The sequence below is a fragment of the Penaeus monodon genome, chromosome 13 (assembly GCF_015228065.2).
Source record: "Penaeus monodon isolate SGIC_2016 chromosome 13, NSTDA_Pmon_1, whole genome shotgun sequence".
In the NCBI taxonomy this organism is placed as follows: domain Eukaryota; kingdom Metazoa; phylum Arthropoda; class Malacostraca; order Decapoda; family Penaeidae; genus Penaeus; species Penaeus monodon.
The window spans coordinates 26,909,505-26,920,182 of record NC_051398.1 but is presented as its reverse complement, the minus strand read 5'-3'; positions in this window follow the sequence as shown (position 1 = coordinate 26,920,182).

Below are 10,678 nucleotides of genomic sequence, written 5' to 3'. Positions count from 1 at the left end.
ATATATTTTATAGAAAAGGGATATATCTAATATATATATTTTATAAAATATTAAAATATAATTAAAATATATAATATAATATATAATATAAAATATTTTGGGGGTATTATATAAAAAATTAATATTTTTATATATGGGGAACCCATATATATTATATAATTTAAAAACTAAAATATATAAATATAAAAAAAATTTTTTAAAATTTTTATAATAATATTATATTGGGTTAACCCCTTTTGGGGGATTATAATTTAAAAACATTTTTTTTATTTTACCTATAATAATAAATTATAACAACCCCAAAAAAATTGGATAATTTCCCCAACTTAATTTAAAAATTTTGTGTTTGCTTTGGGGTTTTGTTTTTTAATATGGTTTTGTGTTTTTGTTGTTTTTTTGGTTTGTTTTTCCTTTTTGTGTGTTTTTTTTAAAAAGAAAAATAAAAAAGAAAAGAAAAGAAGAATAGGATAATAAAAGATAAATTATAAAAGGAGGAAGAAGAATTTCCCAAATTATTTTTTTAAAATTTTAAAATTTTTAAAATTATTATTTATTTTTTAGGGTTTTTTTAAAATATGAAAAATATCCCCAATTATAAAAAATTAAAAATATTTTTTATATAAAAATTTTTTATAAAATTCATATTAATATAAAATTTTTAAAAATATCCAAATAAAATTATTTAAAATATTTAATAATTAATATTGGATACCCTTGTTATTTTATTAAAAATATGGTTCCCATTTAAATTTTTAAATTTATAAATATATAATAGGGGTTTAAATAATTCATTAAAAATTAAAATTTTTTATTAGGGGAATTTTATGGGGAATAATAAAATTTAATACACCCCCCCCGTTTTTAAGGGATAATTTTTAATTTATAGGGGGGGTTAACCCAATATATATAATAATATATATATAATTATATATAAAATATATATTATAAAATTTTTATTATTAAACAACCCATATATTTTATTATAATTATTTTAATTATATACCCCATAAAATATATATATATATATAATATTATATTATATAATATATATATATATTATATAATATATATAAAATTCCCCTTATATAAAATATATTATATATATAATATTTTAAAATATATATAAAATATATTGGGAATATAATATTTTTATATAATAAAAATTTAATATATAAATAATAGGGAATTAATAATATTAAAAATTATATATATTATATATAAATAATAATATATATATAATAATAAAATCTATATATAATATTTTATTTTTATAATAAAACCCATTATATATTTTTAAAAATTTTATATATTTTAAAATTATAAAATTTATTTTAACCCCATTTTTATATATATATAAAATATATATTTTAATATATTATATTATATTTTTACCCCCAAAATATATTATATATATATAATTTTTAATATATATATAATAGGGGTTTTATTTTAATTATATATTAATATATTTATAATATTTTATAATACCCAGATATATTATATATATATAAATTATCCCATAAAATTTTAATAATAAAAATAATATATATATATTATAATAATATAAAAATAATACATAAAAATATATATTTTAATATATATTTAAATTATATATATATATATATATATAATAATTAAAATCAAAATTTTATAACAATTTATAATTATATATAAAATTTTATATATAATATATATATATAATAATAAAAAATTATTTTAATATATAATATTTTTAAAAATAGATATATATAAAATATAACCAATATATATATTATTTATTATAATATAAAATAATATAAAATATTATATATAAATATTATTATGGGGAATTATATATATATATATATATATATATTTTTTAATTAAAATATATAATAAAAATTCTTATAATATATATATTATAAAAAATAAATATAAAAATTATTTTTATATAAATTTTAAATATATATTTATATTTTATATAAATATAAAAAATATATTGGGGAAAATATAAAAATATTATATTTTATATAAAATATTTTATAGATATATATAATATATAGGGGAAATTATATATAGATAATATATATATATTATAGTTTAAAATATATTTAATATATATATATATTTAAAAGATATATAATAATAAAAAAGGATAATAATATAAAATAAAGAATATATATTTTCTATAAAAAATATTTTTAAAGTGGGGGTATATATCAATATTTTATATTTATAAGAATTATATATATAAAATTAAGATTAAAATATATAGAAAATTATAGATATTTTAATAATTATATTTATATAATATAAAATATATTTTAATTTAAAATATAATAAAATATATTATATATAAAATATATTTTAAATTTTTGATTAATAAAATTTTATATTTTTATAGATATATAATAAAAATTTTAAAATATATTAATATATATATTATTAAAATTTATATGTTATATTATATATTTTTAATTATATATATATATTAATTATATAAATATATATATATATTTTATATGTATTATATATATATTATAAAAAATAAAATTTTATAATAATAAAAATTATATAATATTTTATTATTATATATATATATACCCATATATAAAATATATAAAATATAATATATAAAAATTTTAAAATATATTTTAAAATAAAAAATAATATTTTAAAAATAAAATATATATTTTAAAATCATCAAAACTATATAAAATAATAATTTTTTTAATTTATATATATATATATATATATATTATATTATAAAAATAAAATATATATTTTAGATATTTTAAAATGGATATATATTATATATTTTATATATATAAATATATAAAATAAAACCCAATATATATAAAATATATATATAATTTTAATTAATATATGTATAAAAATTTATATAATATTATATATATATATAATATAAAATATAAAAAAAGCCATATTTTATAAAAATATATATATATATATAAAATATATCCCCCCCAAATATAAAATATTTTTAATAATATATATATATATTTTATATATATATATACCCACCCCTTTTATATATATATATAATATATATTATTATAATATATAAATATTTTATATATATAATATATATATAAATATATAATATAAAATAAAATAAAAAAAATATATAAATTTTATATATTAAAAATATAAAATAAATATATATTATATATATATAAAATATATAAAATTTTAAAATATATAAATAAATATATAAAAAATATATATATAATATATATAAAAAATATATATATATTTAAATAATATTATATATATAATAATATATAAATATATTTATTTATAATATAAAATATATAAAATATATATTATATAATATATAATAAAGGGATTATTTTTGGGAAATAAAATATATAAAATATAAAAAAGATATATACATATTATAAAATATAAAATTTTATATTTTTGGGTATAATATATAAAATATAAATATATATAATAAAATATAATTTTATTATAAATAATATATATATAAAATAAATATATATATATATATATAAATTTATGGGGATATATTTTATATTTTAATTAATTTATGGGGGAATTTTATAATAATATATATAATATATTATATATAATAAAAAATATATATTTTAATATATATTAATTAATAAAATTTTTAAAATTATAGGGGATATTTTATATATTTTTAATTTTAAAATTATAAATACTTTTAAAAAATATATATATATTTTAATATATATAAATTTTATAATTTTTAATTAAATTTTAATAATATTATAATAATTATTATATAAAAAATATAAAATATAAATTATTATATATATAAATAAATAAAATATATATATAAAATAATATAATTATAAGATTTTATGAAAAGGGAATATATATTTATAATATAAATATATATATATATATAGGAATAAAATATATATTATAAAATTTTATATAAAAATATATAATATTAATAATAAAAACAATATAAAATAATATATATTTTAATATAAAATAAAAATATAAAATTTTATATATATATAAAAATATAGATAAAAAATTATGGGGATATTTTATATAAATAATTATTTTTTCAAAAAATAATTAAAATAAAATATATTAGATAATATATTTTTATTTTATATATATATATATAAAATTTTTAATATAATATATTATATATATATATATTTTATTATAAAATTTTAATATATATTAATTTTAATTAAAAATTATATAAATATATTAATATTATTTTTAAATATATATATTTTTATATTAAAATTTTATGAATATAAATATATATTATAATATATATATTTTATATAAAATTTTAAAATTTATATAAAATATACAAATTAAAAATATATATATATAATATATTATATATTATATATTATATATATATATATATCCCCCCCACACACCCACAAAATAATAATATATATTTTATATATATATTTTATATATTATATTATATATATATAAAATATATATATAATATATATATATTTATTTAAAATATATATGGGTGGGTGCTTCACGTGCATGGTGATGTGAAGCGTGGGTGGTAGCTAGATGGGTTAAAAGTGTTTTGCAGGCCTTCTCGCTTGCAGCTTCCCCCCCTCTACCCCCAGTGCAAAAAAAGGGAGCAGCTTCCGCATAAGTCTCCCCTGCCAGGTCACACCTTCCTATTAAAAACTTTTGCAGTGCCTCCCCGTGGCCCCCCCATGGGTAACTGGGGACCCTTCGGTCCAGGGGTAAAAAGTGGGGGATCTCGGAAAACAGAAAGGAAGGGCCCCCCAGGTAAAGGGGGGTTATGGCCCACCGGCGTGTGGACACGCTCTGGCTTTGTAACCCAAATCCTGCCCCCTAGCCACCCCGGGGGGAAAAGGGGGGCCGGGGGAGGTGGGGCCCTTTCCCCGTCCTCCTCCCCCCGAAAAGACCCTCTGGCAAAGGGCTTTGAAAAATGGAAAAAGTGGGGGAGGGGTGTGTGTCCCTCCCAAACCCCGCAAGTAAAAAGGGGGGTGTGGGTCCCGCTGGGAGGGAAAAAGTCGGGGTTTCAGGATTTTGGGGCGGGGAGTTACTCGTCCCCCCTGCGGCCCCGGAGGCGCCAAATTTCCCCCATGAAGGGTTGTGGGGGGAAAAAACCCTGGGGGAAACCCCCCAGGGGGATGGCGGTTCCCCAGCCCGCCGACCCCCTTTATCGGGGGCTGTGTTTGGGTTGGGGGGGGGGCAGGGGGTGGCGTGCACCCGGAAATGACCAAACCCCAAAGGTTAACCTCAGGGGGGGCTTTTCCGGGGGAGGCCTTGGAACATCCCCTTTTTGCGGCAGGGTGAGCGGGAAACCCTGCCTTTTCCCGGGGGGAAATTTAAGCGACTGGGAGTTGAGGTGGCTGCCCTTCAGAGGTGAGAAGACCTGGGGAGCGGCACGATTTAGTGTGGGTGGTTTTTCCCCACATGGCGGGCCCGCAAACGATGGTCACCAAACCCCCAGGGTGTAAACCATAGCCTCTTTCCCGTCGACTTCAGCCCGCGGGTAGTCGAGGTGACACCGGTTGAGGGGCGTTTTCATGGCATTGAGACTGGGAAACATGCTTTTGGCTTTTATGTCTTTTATTTCGTTATGCTCCTACCGATGTCCCTAAAAACCCATGTGAAAGGGGGGTTCTACGCCCCAAATCGCCCTCTTTTAGCAGACGATTGCCCCCGGCGGACATTCCCCATTGTTCCCGGGCGACTTCAATGCAAATATCCCGGGTTTTGGGCCCAGTGGCCCACGAGATGTTGGCGGCCCCCCCTGGCTCGGGAGCTGAAACCCAGCACGAGAATAAACCTCCTTTTTCCCGGGGCTTTTCAGGTCCCCGAAAAGAGGGTCTCTGGCTCCTGGGGAACCCCGCGCTCCCAAAAAGCATCGCTGGGCTTGGTTTCAGCGAACGGGGTTTCAGTGGGAAAAGGGGATCGGGCCAATTCTTTTTTTAGCACGCGATGGAGGATCCTCCCGAACCCGCAGGGTTTTCCCGGGGTGTGAGTTTTGTGGCACCCACCAAAAGCTGCTTGGGTAACCCCGCGGGTCCACTTCAAAACCCCCCGTCCCCCCAGTGGCCACCCTAAGGGGTTTTTACCCCCCCCCCCCCCTTTGGGAAAATAAAAGGGGGGAGGAGTGGTGGGGTGGGTTCGCCCGGCAGTCTCTGACCGATTTCCCCCCCCCCCAGAAACCACAAAACCCGGGCGGTCCAAATTGCTCTGTTGGGGGTCCTTCAAACGCGTAACACTCGAAAACAGCTCAGGAGTCCATTTGGGGTACGCCCCCAAAGGGCAAAGGGAGAATCCATCCCCTGGAGAATTAGAGGCCCCTGAAGGTGTCGCAAGGCTCGGTAAATGGGAATTTAAGTCTTGCGTCGTTTCCCTGGTGCGTAGGGGGTCGGACAAATGCCCGGAGAAGGGGGCAAAAGGAAAAAGTTTATCAGGTCTTGCTGAGGAGGTCGAAAGGGCCCTTTCTTGGTAAATGACCTTGCCCCGCCAAAGCCCTGAGAAAAAAATGAAACCCCAAGGCCCTTTCCCCACAGAGACGGAGTCCCCATTTAGCGGAGGAAGGACATCTCAGATATGTTGGGGTTCCCTGGGAAAGTGGGGCCCGAGTATTTTGAACAGTTGTAAACCGGTGGATCTCCCCCAAAAAGTTAAACTTGGATGCAAGCGAGTTCAGTGCCGGGGCGGAACCCCCCATCAGCGAGGGGAACCCCCCCTAACAGAGGTTAGGCTGGCGATTCCAAGCTGAAGGGGTGGGAAAACTGCAGGCATAAATTTTATATCCCCCGCTGAATTTCTAAAGGCTGGGGTTGGGGAACCTATGGCTCGGGGCCCGCATTTCAGTTCCCGACTGCCATTTTGGGAGGGCGGTTTCCATTCCCCCCGACCTGCTGAGGGGGGTGGCATCCCCCCTGGAAGGGGAAAGGGGGTCGATGGGACGTAAACAAATACCCTGGCATTTCACGCTGCATTTCCAGGCAAGGTTCTCGTCACATTTTTGAAACGGATCCGCAACCACCTATGAGGCAACCCGGGGGACCGGAAACAGTCTGGATTTACTCCCCAAGCCACAAAAAGGGCCGTATACTAGGGGTTCGAGTAATTGTGGAACGCCGTCGTGAGTTTTGGGCGTGGGTTTCTTGCAGCCCACATCGACCTCAAGAAGGCGTTTGACTCGGTGGATCGGGAATCGCTATGGGGGATCCTTTAGGTCAGGGGAAAATTTCCCACACAGATTATTGGGGCCCGTAGAAAAACCTCTATACTGGTACTGAAAGTGCTGTAAAGGTGGTTTGGGGGGATGTCGAACTTCTTTCCCCGTTAAAATTTAGGGGTGAGGCAAGGCGGTCCTTGCACCCACACTTTTCAAAACTTTTAAAGGGCGGGATAATGGGCAAAAGCTACTAGCCAAAGCAGTGCGGAAGGGAAAAAATAGGCCAAAATTTAAAGGTTTTCGGACCTTGGGCTTTTTCCCACGATGTTGGCCCTTTCCCATTGAGTCCTTGGAGTCACTTGTGGCGGCTCTTGATGCATTTTTTTGCAAGAGGCGAAGGGCCCCCAGGCTTAGAGGGGTTTCCCGGACCAAGACCCAAAATTTAGGACTTTGGGGGGCCCGTTAGGGGGGCCCGTTCAGTCGAAATTTAAAGCTTGCGGCGAGGACGGGGGAAGTCACAGGGAAAATTTTACTACCTTGGGAGCGTAGTCCATATCTCTGGGTGGCCCGACCAGGAAGTCAGAGACGGATTGGGGCTGGGGAAAGGAGCATGAACTCGATCAAAAAGAGGTTTGGAGATGTCCGGGGACCATGGGAGAAGGGCCCAAACTGCGTGTTTTTCAAGGCCTTGATATTCCAATTTTTCTCTAGGGAAAAGGAAACCTGGGCGCTTCAGTGCCTTGGAGGGCTCGCCTTGATGCCTTTTGTAAAAAAGTCCCTTTGCCGGGGTCATGGGGTACAGTTGGCAGGACCACGTGTCCCAAACCCGGGGGGGTTTTTACCGTGAGAAATGGCAGGGACCTGTTTCTTTTTAAAAAAACCGGGAAGCCCCAAATCAGGCAATGGCCACCCAGTCGCCTTTCCCCATGGGACCCCGGCCCCCCAGGTTTTCTCTCTGCGAGGGCAACCGGGGGGGAGGAGACCTGGGGGGCGCCCAGGAGATCATGGGTTGGGCAGCTCGACGGACCTGGGGGGGGGGGAACAGAGAGGGGGCCCGGGGGGCCCGCCGGGGGGCCCCTGAGGGACCCGGGGCGGGGAAACGAAGGGGGGAGGGGGCCCCGCCCCGGCGGGGGAGCCCCGGGGGTGAGGGGGATAAAAAGGGAAAAAGGAAAAAAATAAAAAAAAGGGGAAAGACAAGAAAAAAGGGGGAAAAAATAAGGATTAAAAAAGAATAAAAAAAAATTTTAAAGAAAAAAAAAAAAAAGAAAAATTAAAAAAATAAAAAAAAGAAAAAAAATAGGATATAAAAAAAAAAATAAAAAAATAAAATATGGGGGGGTGTATAATAAAAAAATAAATAAAAAAATATAAAAATGGAAAATTTAATATTTAAATCTATTTGGGGAATTTTAAAAAGAAAGAATAAAGAGAATAAAATAAAAAAAGAAATAAACAAAATAGGGTAAATAAAAGAAAAAGAGTTTGGGAAAAAATGAAAATAGAAAGAAAAAAAAAAAAAAAGAAAAGAAAAAAAAAAGAAAAAGGGTTTTAGGGAAAGAGAAAAGAGGAGAAAAAAAAAAATATAGGGGAAATTACGGATAAAAATTTTTAAAAAAAAAAAATAGGGGAAAAAATAAAATATTTAAATAAATAAAAAAAAAATAAAAAATAGAAAAATAAAGAAAATAAATATATTAATTTTTAAAATAAATTTTAAAAAAAAAAAAAAAAATTTTTTTTAAAAATAAAAAAAAATATATATAATAATATAAAATATATATAATTATATATATAAAAATATATATATATAGATATATATAATATAATATTTTATATTTTAATATTAATTTTATGTTCATAATATTTTATATATATATATATATATAATATTTTATTTTATTTTATATATATATATATATAATATATAATATAATAAATATATTTTATAAAATATATATAGGGAAAAATATAATATATTTATTTATAATAATATATATATAAAATTTTAAAATATATATATAAAATATTTTATATATAATTTAAAAGTGCTTATGTTAAAAAATAAATATTAATTTTTCAATCCTCCTTTTTTTTATATGTGTCTTTCAATGCTGTATTAAAAATAATTTTTTATTCAATCAACATTAAAACAGTTTCACTTTTTCCATTCCCGAAAAAAAATTATTTACTTTAGTTTCTAAATATTATTTTTTGTCCATCAAAGTGTCAAGAAGAACTTTTAAAAAATGGATATTCACATAAAAAATAGGGCCTAATCATTACAATAAAATAAATCCCAAAATTTTGTAAGATGCTCTCACACCCAAACACGATCTCATAAAATATTTCCTCAAATGTTTCATTCCTTAAAATGCTCGTGCTTGAAAATACAATACCCTTTCCTTAGTTCATTTGTATTATTACGGTGCAATTATTAAAAAATTATATTACAAAATCTTAAAATAGGTAAAATAATAATTTCACTTTTCTTATTTTTTGATTTTCCAGTAAATTATAATATACCCCTTAGCCCACATACATCAGAAATGAAAGTTCAGGTTTTAGGGGCGTAAAAAAGATTGGTTTGTCCTTACATATACCCCTGTATTACTTAAAAAAGTAACTAAAAAAAATTCAAAAGTGTTTTCACACACAACACACACCCCCACACACACCAAACCCAACACACACACCAAAACACAACAAACACACAAACACACACATAAAACACACACACACACACACACACCCAAAACACACAACATTAAAATTTTATATTATATAAAATATAATATATAATATTTATAAAATATATATATAATATATATATTGATAATGTGTATATATGGTATATGTGTATATGTGTATTTTAAGGGGTATATGTGTATATGTGTATAGGGGTAATGTGATATGTATATATGTTATATTTATATATGTTAATTATATATGTATATATGTTATATGTATATAAAGTATTGTAATGTATAGTATAAAGTATATGATATGTTATAATATATATATATATTTTATATATATATATATTTTATATATAATTTTATATAAATATATATTATATATATATTGTGTGGGGTTTTATATTTTTAATTTTATATATATATAGAATATTATTATATATATTATATATTAATAATATAGTGGTACTTTTGAAACCATCCAATTAAAATGTATAAATAATAAATGTTTTTCCCTTTAAAGGCGCCCCTTTAGTTTTTGGGAAGAATTTTTTCCCCCGGAGTGCAATGTTTTAATTTTTCAAGATGTTGGGATTAAAAGGGCTTTTAAAACCTTTAAATTTCTTTACTTATTTTGGGTTTTAATCATGAAAACTAACATGAAACATCCTCTATTTTAACCCGCCCGTACAGTTGTCCCCCAAAATTTAAAATACCTCACTAAAAGTTGGGTTCTCCTTTGATATCTGTCTTTTCAAATTTAATGGGTTTTTTTAAGCATTTTTTTCGTTTTTGAGCCACATCCCGTACATGATCTTTCCCTTCC